This window comes from Tamandua tetradactyla, chromosome 4 (genome assembly GCF_023851605.1).
Source record: "Tamandua tetradactyla isolate mTamTet1 chromosome 4, mTamTet1.pri, whole genome shotgun sequence".
Classification (NCBI taxonomy): domain Eukaryota; kingdom Metazoa; phylum Chordata; class Mammalia; order Pilosa; family Myrmecophagidae; genus Tamandua; species Tamandua tetradactyla.
The window spans coordinates 182,462,354-182,475,014 of NC_135330.1; the positions used below are offsets into that span (position 1 = coordinate 182,462,354).

The 12,661-nt window shown below is 39.8% G+C and overlaps 1 long non-coding RNA gene across 2 annotated transcripts in view; it reads right to left on the bottom strand.

Moving 5' to 3' along the window:
* Positions 1 to 12,661, bottom strand: part of LOC143681573 (uncharacterized) — a 70,933-nt gene that overhangs the window by 19,487 nt on the left and 38,785 nt on the right. The window contains exon 3 of one of the 2 annotated variants that reach the window (XR_013174737.1): positions 1,933 to 2,192. The exons of the other annotated variant lie outside the window; for it this stretch is intronic. This is a non-coding gene — a long non-coding RNA (uncharacterized LOC143681573). Of the gene's footprint in view, positions 1 to 1,932; positions 2,193 to 12,661 lie in introns of those variants that run through there. 2 annotated transcript variants of the gene reach the window in all.

Sequence of the window (12,661 nt, forward strand, 5' to 3'; positions counted from 1 at the left end):
AATTTAATTAACTTGCAAAGACCCAGAGCGAATTGGTAAAATATATTCCCTAGTTGCAATCTACAAGACAGTTAACAACCTGCCCAATTACAGAAGGGGAGGGGTGGGTCCCAACCCCTCGCACCTGGTAATTAAAATTGCTAATCACCAGCAATTATCTGGCCAAGCTTTAGAGGCAAGAGAAACAGTTTGACCCTTTGCCCATCCAGGGAACAATGTTGGCTGTCCACTGCCGGGTGCTTAGGCAAAGCTGTCCTCAGCCCTTGCCTATTAAGTGGCCACTAATAGGAAATCAACAAAAGAGCCCTGACATCTGCGCGGGGACGTCCCGGGCCCCAGGTCTGAGTGCACAGGTGTTGGGCGTGAGGTTGCCAAAGAACGCGCCCAGGAGCGGGAAAGTTTACTAATAATTAAACAAGCCGTCCTCGTTTTAAAGTTGGCAACCCCATTACCCAGCAGTGGCTGCCTCACCAGCCCGATAATTAGGTCCTAACATTCAGCAGAAAGTTGGGGGGTTGGGGGGGAGAGAAGAGGCAGCCTTTTGTCATGAAGGGCTGGTTGGTCAAAGCATTAGATGTGGGATTTTTTTTTAATCTTTTTTTTCTTTCTTTTTAATGAACTTTTTCCCTACTCAAGCATAAATAAAAGATTTTTTTTTAAGTCTACTGAGAAAATCTTAAATGTGTGGCCTTTTATTTCATAGGGAAGTGTGCAATTTTCTATCATTATTCAGAGAGCCAGGCGAAGTATCCCAGGCGAAGTATCCAAGAGGACAGAAGCTTGATTTTCATTGATGGATTGCAACAGGCACACAGGAGAGACCATGGTTTTGACTTTTTGTTGGGAAAAGGCTCTGAAATCGTCCTGGCTTCCAAAAGGTAGCTTCCCTAGAAGCTTCTAGGCCTTAACATGCCCAACGCCCTCACCCCCATTCTGCAGATTTACAGACTATGCCACACTTTCTTCCTTGCAGTTTAAGGATGAGAGATAATCTAAGTTTAGAAATATATCCTCTGAGTGGTTTCAACTGCCTTGGATATAAAAAACAGTGAAACAAGAAAATTTAAATGTAGCTGGAATAGGGATGCATATGATTTCAGACTCAATTACTGGGCAGACTGAAAGGAGACAAAAGTAGGAGGATCCAGATGCAGGGAAAATTTTGCACCAGCTGAGGGCTGCCGGGGAAAAGTCTGCCACAGGGAATAATCAGTTCCCACACCACCCTTTGGTCCTTTACAAAAAAAAACCCAAAGCAAATGTAAAAAATATGCATTCTAGGAGAAATGTAAAAATATAAATAAAATAATTTACTCCACTTGTTTCAATTGTCTGTTCACTCTTCTCTTGTCATGTATTCTTTCACCCTTTCCCTATAATCCGGAGTGAGACCCCGAGTTGTGGTGCCTCAGTGGGCAAGGGAGTCTCTGAGGCCTAAGTACATTCGGGGTTTCTTTCTAACAAGAGAAAGAATAGCCTGGCATGATCGGGATTTTGCCAAAGCCACAGAGCAATTGCTAAGGTTTAGTTTCCATGATTGTTGGAGCGTGTGGCTTTTCTGAGAATCAGGTAAACACACCAATGATCCCTCTGGGAAGATAGAAAATGACAAAGCAGGCGTTCCTTAGTTCAGACACTACTAAGTAGTAGGAATGGACTCGACCACTCAAGGGAAGGCTCTACATCAAGTTGGCACAGAGCCAAGGAGATGAAACTGTCAGACCCTGATTTCAGAGAACTGGGCTGCTCAGGCAGGTGGAGGCAAGCCCATGCCACTCTACCCTGGAACTGGAAGGAAATCCTCCTCACACGTTTGCCTAGAATGAATGGAAACTCTGAGCTTCAGCATGGCAGGAAACTCGTGCAATTTTCTGCTGTGTCTACACTGCCTGGCACTAGTAGCTACTTAATAGATATTTGTCAAGTGTACCCTTGAGGGGAATACATTTCCTGGTCCTCATCACCTCTTTAGCTTCCTTCCCCGCCTCTGACAGGCAGGATCCTGAATTTGCTTCGCAAGCCTCGGATTTGATGTCTCTGGCTATTCCCTGGTCCTAAGTTTCTTGCCCTCTACTTCTTAGGCCTATGGCTTCCTACCTGTACATTCCCCGATGACTCTTCTTTCCAGCAGCTCTGCTCCTTCTATAGCCAGGCTCTATACCAGCAGTTTTCAAAGTGTGGTCATCAGATTCCTAGGAATCATTAAGACCCTCTCAAAACTATTTTCATGACAATACCAATACCACAATGCTACAAGCCTTTTTCACTATGTTGATATTTGCCCTTATAGTTTAAAAGCAATGGGGGTAAAACTGTTGGTACCTGAATTAAGACAGTGGCCCCAAACTGTAAGAGTTGTTTTGTTGCATTCTTCACTACTATGCATTCCCAGTAAAAATGAAAAATGCCAGTTTCACTTAGGAATGTCCTTGATAAAGCAGTAAAATTACTAAGTTTACTAAGCTTAACTCGTGAGAACAGGCAGGACTGGCTTCATGGGAATAGAGCCCTGTGCTTAGAAAGGTCCATGTCCACACTTGGTTTAATGCTCTATCACTGTCTTGAAATTTTTACTTTTTAAATAGGGGGTCCCTAATTTTCATTTTACACTGGACTTCACTCATAATGTACATGGTCCTGAGCACAGGTCTTTTTAATATCCTTTGTAATGAAATTGGAAATAAGCATAAAGCATTTCTGAACGTTGTATGGTAGTTGTTCCAGGGAAAAGAACATGAGCGATTGTTTAAGTTGCAAGCTCAACTAGCCACTTTTTCCATGGACATCATTTTTTCTCGAAAGAATGACTGAACAGATAAACTGCTTATTCAGATATGGTTATTTGGCAGAACGTTTCTCAAAAAGAGAACAATGTGATTGTCACTTCAAGCTAAGCAGCTGACAGTATTTGTTGTCATTGACAACATCTGAGTTTTCAAATGAAAATTTTAAATGTTGTATCTATCACCTTGAGCTTGATAGATTCTAAATACCTAAAGCCTTTTCTAATGAGACTGGTGGTAATATAATGAATGTGATTTTTTAATATTGTAAAATGAAATCTATCAACATCTGTAAGCTCTACATAATTCAGCACATGTGTAAAAGATCCCCTCAAAGTGCAAGATAGACTAATAGGTTTTAATGTAAGAGAACAAAAAGTTTACTGATTTGGTTTGGAATTCCACTTTGTAACTAGTTTTGAGAAATTATCACTTGCCACATTCTGGTGTAGAAACAGGAGAAAATATCCACAATTACCTGAAAAGGCTATTAAAACACTCCTCCTTTTTCCAATTACATATCTTAGTAAAGCTGAATTTTCTTCATATACTTCAACCAAAACAACATAATGCAAAAAGAGATATGAGAATCCAGCTGGCTTCTATTAAGCCAGACATTAAAGAGATTAGCAAAATGTAAAACAAGACCACTGATTTGTTTGAAAACTATAATTTTCTATAAAAATATGTTAAGTTTACTTAATGGGTTTTCTACATTAAACTAATAGGTAAACATCTTAAATTTCTCAGTTTTAAAATCTGTCATAAGCACAAATAGATATAACAAAAATTTTTGGACTCATCAATAATTGCTGAGAGTGTAAAGCAGTTCAGAGACTAAATCATTTGAGAATCACTGCTCTGCCCTCCTGAATTAGTGCTGCCAAACCACTACAGGACATAAACAGGACAGGAATCAGGGAAATTCTGTTATGGTACACTACAAACTTGCTTCCCACAGGAAGCTGGAGAATGCTTTGAAAAGGACCAAAGAGTCAAATCATTGACTTTTCTGTATGCCTACTTCAAAACCAAAATGAAAAATCAAGCTTCTGTCCTGTCTCTCTGAATAATGATGGTAACAATTCCTTTTCAAAAGCTATGTTACACAGAACTTCATTAGGATCTAGAGGTGGTGCTGGGAAATCAGAATGCAATCCTGGAGGCAAATAATTTATTGCATATCAGCCATAAAACCCCATTAAGGAACTTCTAGTTCTACATGAGATAAAATATAGATACACTTCTCTTTATTCCCCTCACTAGCTACAGCTAAGAACCCTGTGCATTATATATCAAACAAACACTAAAATGCTGTGAAAATTTTTAAACGGAAGGCAGAGTCTATGGTCTTTAGGATCTGAGGAACAACCTGGTGGCGAGTTCCCTGCCTTTTCTGCTTGCTGGATATACTGCAGACCAAGTGCTGAAGAGGCTAGCAGCCAGAAACACCATAGAGCACATGCAAAAAAAAGTTCCAAGAAAATGCTGGTTATCTTTAGCCAAAGAATCAGGAAATGAGCAAACTAGCAAGACAGAATTGAGATAATAACCACCTACTCCAGCCACATACTCCAGAAAAAAAATTGTGGCTCTTCTCCCACCTCTGTCAGCAAAGGCCAAATGAGCATCCTAAACTTCCACCTCCACTCAACAGTAATGAACTGCCACTACCTTCTCACTGGGTGGTGTCAGAAGAAGCTGAGTGGGAAATCAGGACCTTTACCTCTCAGCAGTAATAAGCCCTCTACTTCTGCATGTCAGCATACGCCTAGTGGAGAGCCTGAATTTCCACCCATATCTAGCACTTCCAAGCTACCCAATTCCCTACCCAAGGGTGTCAATGGAGACCAAATAGGGAGCCAGTACCTCCACCTTAATTAACATTATCGAGGCAAAAACTTCCCTCCCTTGCTGCCATAGTGTCAGAGAAGGCCTGTTAAAACAAAGGATTTAAATAAATACCAGTCTTATGACACAATACCTAAAGTTTTCAGGATATAACATAAGGTCACTCATTATAATTATACCAAGAACCAGGACAATCTCAACTCAAATGAGAAAAGACAACCAACAGGTACCAACACTGAGATGATACCAATAAGTATCCGACAAGGATTTTAAAGCAAGTATCATGAAACTGCTTCAAAAAGAAATTATAAACATGCCAGAAACAAATGAAAAATAGAAAGTTGCAGCAAAGAAACAAAATATCAATAAAGAAATAGAAGATATAAAGAAGGAAAACTCAACTGGAAATGATAAAACTGAAAAGTACAACAACTGAACTAAAAATCTTAATGGATGCACTCAACAGCAGAGGATGGAGAAAACAATTAGTGGACTTGAAGATAGAACAATAGAAATTACCCAATAAGACAAATTAGACTGAAAAAAGGAATGAATTAAGCCTCATAATATTTGTGGGACTGTAACAAATGATCTAATATTTGTGTTACTAGCATCATAGAAAGAGAGGAAAAGAAGATGAGGATGGAAAGGTATTTGAAGACACTATGACTGAAATTTTCCCAAATTTTACCAAAAAATCTCTCCAAAAACCTACAGAATCAAAAAGCTGAGCAAAATCCAAATTGAATAAACACAAAAATGTCCACATCATAGTCAAATTTCTGAAAAAAAAATCTTGAAAGCAGCCAGAGAGAAATGATACATCATTTATCGGGTTGTGTGTGTGTACAAGTTACAGTGAATTTCTTGTCCAAACTCAGAAGAGCAGAAGGAAGTGTCACAATATTTGCTGTGAGCTGAAAGAAAAGAATGGTCAACAAAGAATTCTACTTCCAAATATCCCTCAGTAATGAATTGGATACCAAGATAGTCTAAATGAAGGAAAATGAAAAGAATTTATCACCATCAACCCTACCTTAAAATAATTAGTAAAAGAAGTTCTCAAATAGTCAAGAAATGATAAATGAAGGAATCTTGGAACATCAGGAAGCACAAGCAGGCAAATCATAAAAGACAAAAAAAATGAGCAAAAACCCTGAGGAAATACAATAGGCTTTTCTTCTCCTCTTAAGTTTTCTCAACTGTTTTTGATGATTGAAGCAAAAATTTTAACATTGTCATTCTTGAAGTGTGTGGAGAAAATATTCAAAACAATGGTCTTAAAAAACAGGGAGAGCATAAAGGAACTTAAAGGGAAGTAAGTTTTCTATACTTTACTAAAACTTGTAAAATGCTGAAACTAAAAGCAAAATATAAAATAAAATAAACTCATGGCTATAGAAAGATTTTTTTTAATTCAGACGAAAGCAGTAATTAGAGCAGAGCAGTCACTGATGAGTTACCTGGAGTGGCATATGTGTCAGACATTCTGCATATGCCATCTCAGCCAACACAGAAATGCTTCAAGGAAAGTACTTTCTCCATTTTACAGAGCAACTTTCAAAGTCACATAGTCAGGAAGTGACTAAGAAGGAGTTCAGAAACCCAAACCTGGTGTACTGCTCCAAATGCAGTGTGTTTCCACACCACCTCTCCTTTTACTCAGTTGTAAGAATAACGGAGGTCAGTGTATGTTCCTCTTGAACTGTAATCTGAGAAATCTTTAAAAATTTTAAAGAACAATAGTAAATTAGCAGGCCAAGACTGGGAAATGAACTAGTTACTAAATATTTTGTAACTTCTAGATGAGTGGTTTCCAACATTGGCTGCACGTTAGAATCACCTGGAGAGCTATCAAAGAGTCCCTGCTGCCCAGATCAATTAAATCAGATTCTCAGAATCCTAGACATCAGTCTTTTTAAAATCTAATATTAAATTTAATTCCATAGTGCAACCAAGTCGAGAACTGCTGCTCAAGAGTGAATACTAAAACTTTAGTTTTCTGAATTCAAAAACCATTTAAAAATCTCTGAGCAACAAAAGGTAGAGAAAAAGCCATAGGATATGGTGGAAAGAATATGAGCATTGAAGCCCAGGCTCAAAGCCTAGTCCTGCCACTTTCTAATTATTACTTTTGAGCAAGTTTCTTGACTTCATTGAGTCTCATTTTCATCTTTTGCAGAATGAGAATACCGACCTTGCTTTGAGGTTGTGAAGATTAAACTAGTATAGCTGGTTGAATGATGATTCTGCCCAAAAAAATATGTCCATGTCCTAACCCCCAAAATCTATGAATATGGTCTTATTTGGATAAAAGGTCTTTTGATGTAATCAAGTGCAAGATCTCAAGATGAGATTATCCCAGATTCCCTGGGCAGACCCTAAATCCAATGGCAAGTGACCATACAAGATAGAAGTAGAGAAAACACAGAGAAAAGGAGGCCCTGTGAGGATGGAGGCAGAGACAGGACTGACAGCAAAGAATGCCAAGAGTCATGAGAAGCTGGAAGAAATGAAAAGGATGTTTCCCTAGAACTTTTGTAGGGAGGGTGGACCTGCTGACACCTTGAGTTCAGACTTTTGGCCCCTGGAAGTATGAGAGAATAAATTTCTGTTGCTTGAAGCAAAAAGTTTATAGTAACTTGATACAGCAGACAGAGAAAACTAACATAACTAGTTAATGTCTATAAGGCACCACATAAATAGTCCTCAATAAATAGTTGCTATAAATTTTAATATTACTTAAAACTCCTCCACAGCCTCCTGCTTTATGTGATATGAGGCACTTTGAGAGTAGGTGAAGGCTGACAAATATCTGAGCATTAAACATAGCTTCCTTAATCAGGGTCAGGCATGAAAAATAAGATTCCCATCCAGTGCCATCTCTGATTTCTGGTAGTGCTGCCTGTGTCCTGAGAGGTGGGGGGTTATGGGAATTTGTCCAGAAAAAAAGCAGCCTGTGATAGGAGAAGAAGGTTTAATGAGAAAGCAAAGTCAGACATATATTTGCTGGCTTCAACAGGATCACCCCATCTTGGTATCTACAGCCACCACTGATTATTTCCTACATATGGAGTAAGTGCTTTCCCATTTCTAACAGCCTTAGCAAGCCATTCTTTCTCTGGCTTGGGAAACTCATTGTCTTCCCAAGAATTCATGTACTTCATTGAAACACATCTCTCCAAGACCTCTAAGATGCTGAGGTTCTCCTTCTAGTCTTTCTTCAGCCACACTGGTGAACAGTGCAGGTGAATGAGTACTTGAGTGGGAACCCAGGGGACAGCAATATATTTTTCTATCACAAAGAAAGAAAAACAGAAACCAAAGCTCTGCTTTTGCCCAAAAATGACCTTAGATGAAATAATTTCACCAAAACTGACACTGACAATGTACAATATTGTGCAATGCTGTCCCTGCTCCTCCAAGTTAAATCAGGACCAGAGCCCATGCTGGGCTGGAATGAGAGCTACCACCTATCACACTAGAAATTGATCAGCCCCTGGATGACCCCCAACTGTGGTCCCCAAGGAGGACTTTGCAGTCTGCAGGGAGGAACATGGACAGCAGAGGCCTCATAACCTGGTGCTGAGAACAAGAGGCGGCAACAACGCCAACTTATGACATACTGCATGAAAGATGATGCAGTCATTTAAAATGATATGGTCAGAGAATGTATCATTGCATTTAATAATTTACTCAACACGTTGATTCAGAAGGTACTAGTTATGTATCAAGCACTGTGCCAGGCACACGGGGGAAAACACTCATTCTACAATGCTAAGTAAAAACAAACAAACAAACAAAAAACAGGCACAAAACAAACAATATGGTGATACTTATGTATGCTAGGGGACTGTCAAAGACATATAAAATTATTCTTAAAAAGAAAAAAAGTAATGGACCGGGAAAGGGAGAGAGAAGCATGGAGCCCCACCCCTTCACGTGGTGATTTCAGCAAACAAATACGCAAAGCAAGAAACAGGATAAGGGCAACAGGATTCAGCATCGTTTCCTCCCCAGCCTTGTCTCCAGCTATCTCACCCCCACCCCCACCCTAAACCCACAGACACCCTTTGCCCTGACACCTTTAACCAAACAGCCCTATCACTTGGGAGAATCCCCCCTTTCCACACATACCCCATCTTTCCTTAACTGGCAGATCCTTTCCAGAAAGCCTTTCCTGATATGCTTTCTCTACCCTGCCCCTACCTGGCAGGATGGGTGCTCTCATTCCTGTTATAAGAAAAACGAGCTCAAGTCCATCCAAGGTATATTGTAAGGGCTCACGCAACTATATGCCTCCTCCCCAGAGACTGTAAGCACCTAAAAGGTAGGCATCATGTCTCCTGTCTCCCTATTTCCAGAGCCTGGCCCAATATTGGGAACATACGTGGGTGGACAAATGCTTGTTGAACAAAAGGGCAAACAAGCATGACCATGGAGAGCTGTCAATCATTGCAAAGACAAAAAACTAAAGTAGAGGTGTCTCTTTAGCCACAGGCATTTATTAATATGGAAAGGTGAACAGGTACCTTGTTCCATCACATATTCTGCATGTCTTGCCAAGTACAGTCTTAACAAATTCCTTATTCTCAGTAGCCCCTCCTCCTTATTAAGTCACCAAAAATGCCTCCCTACATAACTGTTATGTAACCTATTCACACAAAAAAGGAATTTATCTTTAAATTAAATTCACCAGCTCATAGATGAAAAACTCTCCAGGATAAACTGCATTACCTTTAAGCCCCCTCTTTGAAAAAAGCCACCTTAATTTTACTGCTAAAATACACGATCTGACTTAAGTAAATTTAAATTCTACAATCTGCCCTACCTCCTGGAGTCATTTTGTTTCTGTGGGAGATGTAGATTTTTTTTGTTTGTTAGAATTGACTTCTCCTTTGTGACAAGAAATGTTGTCTTCTCTTCGTGATTCTAGCTATCAAATGCAGATATGGGGCAGGTGGAATTTTACATCTTTTTCAACCTTACATATCTGAGTTGACTATTTCCAAGAGTTATTGCAGCTCATGGCTCTTCACCACTTCATTTACCTATATAGTCTCTCATTTAAAACAATTCTGAACTCATTTGTGCTGTTAGACGTTTTTTCTGTTTTTACCGAATCAGAAAAATTGCATAAATTTGTGGGACTTTATGAATAAGTCAATTTAATATCGAGATCATAGATTCTCTCCAGAAAGGGCACATTTAGGGAAAATGCTACAGCTAAATACTCACAAGCAATTTTTCCTTTTAGCCCCAAGTGAACGAATTGGGTGGTTGCTATGTTCGCATTTCAGAGGGAGGAAGTTTTAATGTGATTTGTGAAGGAAATGATAAAATAGGGGAAATTTGATCTTGTAATAAATGTCTTTACTTTTAAACCATGTCTCCCACCTTTGATCCTCTCTCATGTACCAATGCTGAATGCATAGGGTCACGTTTCCTTCACAGCCCCAAATTCAACCACAGCCACAGTCACACCATGAGTCAAATGCAGCCTATATCAGCAAGAGAACAATTATAACATGTGTCAACTTTTGTCCACTTTATGCTGGCATTGTAAGGGACAGTCTTTGTCAAGTTAGAAGCGTGTTGACAGAAGCCTCTCTGCCTCCCCCTGCACACTCCAAGCACGTGAAATTATAATAAGGATTATAAAGTAATTTCAGTTAATTGTGGGGAAACGTTTTAATGGAGGCAGAATATATCACTTAAAATCATAGGCACGACACTGATGGAGTTAGTGTGTGAGCATCAGTTAATGGAAATAAGAAAACTAATATTTTGAAATGATGGCATTTTATGTTTTGCCTTTTGACAATGGTCAGAATCTTTACTGTGATAAGTAATGCATTAAAGCACTCTTTTTTTAAACCAAAGAAATGAGGAAACATGTTTGATTCTTATAGCCAAGGAAAGCTGATGTTTCCAGCCCTTCTCATGAGTTAGGAGGCCTGAAGAGGAGAGTTCAAATTAAAAGGCAACCCTCCTATCAGTATCATTTTCACAGCTCAACTGCTAGCAATAGCAGACCTTACATGGGAGACGGATACAGTGATGATGGGATTGGATCATCTACTTACCCCCCACGTAAGATGGATATGTGCAAGGACTCAACACTGGGGAGAGCAAATAGGCCTGGGGCTGGTGATGGCACCATTTTATTATTTTACAGCACTGTATTTTCCAAGGTTCAAGAATAATAAATTATTTATAGTTGTAAAGAAGCCTAGAGGTGATCTGATTTCACCTATACCCAATCCCACCAATGAGAAGCTCCTGGTCCAGGGAAGCCATCACTCTGGAATCACAGCTATTGAATGGCCAAACTGAGACTGGAATTTAAGCCTTTAGTCTTTGACGTCTATAGTCTCTTTATACCATTCTTTTGTATACATTGCTGAGGACATTTTTCAGTCATTTAACTTTTGCAAAATTTAAAAATACTTTGTTATAATTTTTTTCAGATTTTATGCTAATGAAGACCCCTCCCCACCTACTCCTACCCACCTCCTTTATTTTTTTACAGAAGCATTGTGACTTGATTATCAACCATTTCTGCTGAGTTTTCCTGCCTAGGACACAAGCCCAAACTGAGGCATCATCTTCTGCCGGGTTCATGCCTCCCAGGCAGGAGAACAGACTCAGGAAGCTCAAATCCAAAAGATGAGGCACATGCCATCAAGTCCTTCATTCTTGACATGGTTATAAGGAGAGTGGCATAGAGGGGAGTAGAGGTTGGGCAATTGCATGTTCCAACTCAGAAATTTCATCTTCACATTCAATGTTCTGCCTCCTGCCACTGGTATATGTTGGACTAATATGGGACAGAGTGGAGACTCAAAGGCTTTGCCAAGGGGAAGAGCATGAGAGAGCCTGAAAATAAAGTTGGGGCAGGGAAGACTAATTGTCCATGCATATGGATCTCTAGAGAAGGTGAGCCAAGCTAGCCATATATGTATCTCACAGGAAAGGAGCTTCTTCCTGTAGGCATGTGTGAACCTAGTTAAGTTTATCCCTGTTAGGGAAGTGTGCAAAAAAAATCAAAGTACAACTTTATACCAGTGACATCTCACACTGATCACTACATGGGCATCACAATCAACAATAATAGAGCAAACATAGAAAATTAACTCCTCAGACATAGTGTCCCTGATCCTACCAACCAATGGACAGCTTAACCCAATTTGTCTCAGACCACACTGATCGTCTTTCCCTGGAAATCCACCACTTCCCTCTGATCTTCTGATTTTTGTTAATGGTACCACTGTCCTTCCAGTTAATTAGACTGGAAGAATTAGAACTGTATTTAATTCCATCCCTTTTGTATCCTGGTCCAGTCAATTTCTAAAATTTTGCAGAATTAACATCTGTAATAGCTTCCATTTTTAAAAACCATTTTCTTTTTAATACTACTGTTTCCTCTCTAGCCAAACATAATTTCCTCTCTAACTTGACCTCATGTTGGTTCCTCCTAACTGATCTCCCACCTCCTAATCTCTCTCCCTGCCCATCCATGCTAACAAACTAGATTTGGGAGCAATGTTCCTATGACACAGAACTGACCTGGGGTCTCCTCTGATCAATGACTTCTGCCTGCCAACAAGTTAAGTTTCAACCTTCTTGGCATCAGAGACCTTCCACAATGTGACCTTGAACTCATCAGTTGTATCTTCCATCTAATTTGCCAGTCCCTGAACATCCCTCTATAGGAAAGCCAGCGGCATCAGGAATTCCAGGTCCACAGCCATGCATATTCACTAAATGCAGAAAGCTCAAAGGCCCCAAAACCTCAGATCTTCTTGCCCTAAAGGAAGGTCTTCCCCTTCTCTGCCCACTATCAATTTCAACGTGAAAAGGGAATCCAATCTAGATAGAGTCAAATTGATGGACAGGTATTGTCAATAATTCCTTGTGTGTATGTAGGAACTCCTGGTGAAGAAGGGCTGTGATGAACAGTGCCTCCTGGAGTTGTGCTGTACAGCAGACTTGAGACTGAGGGAAGGTGCCTCTCTCTAGCACTG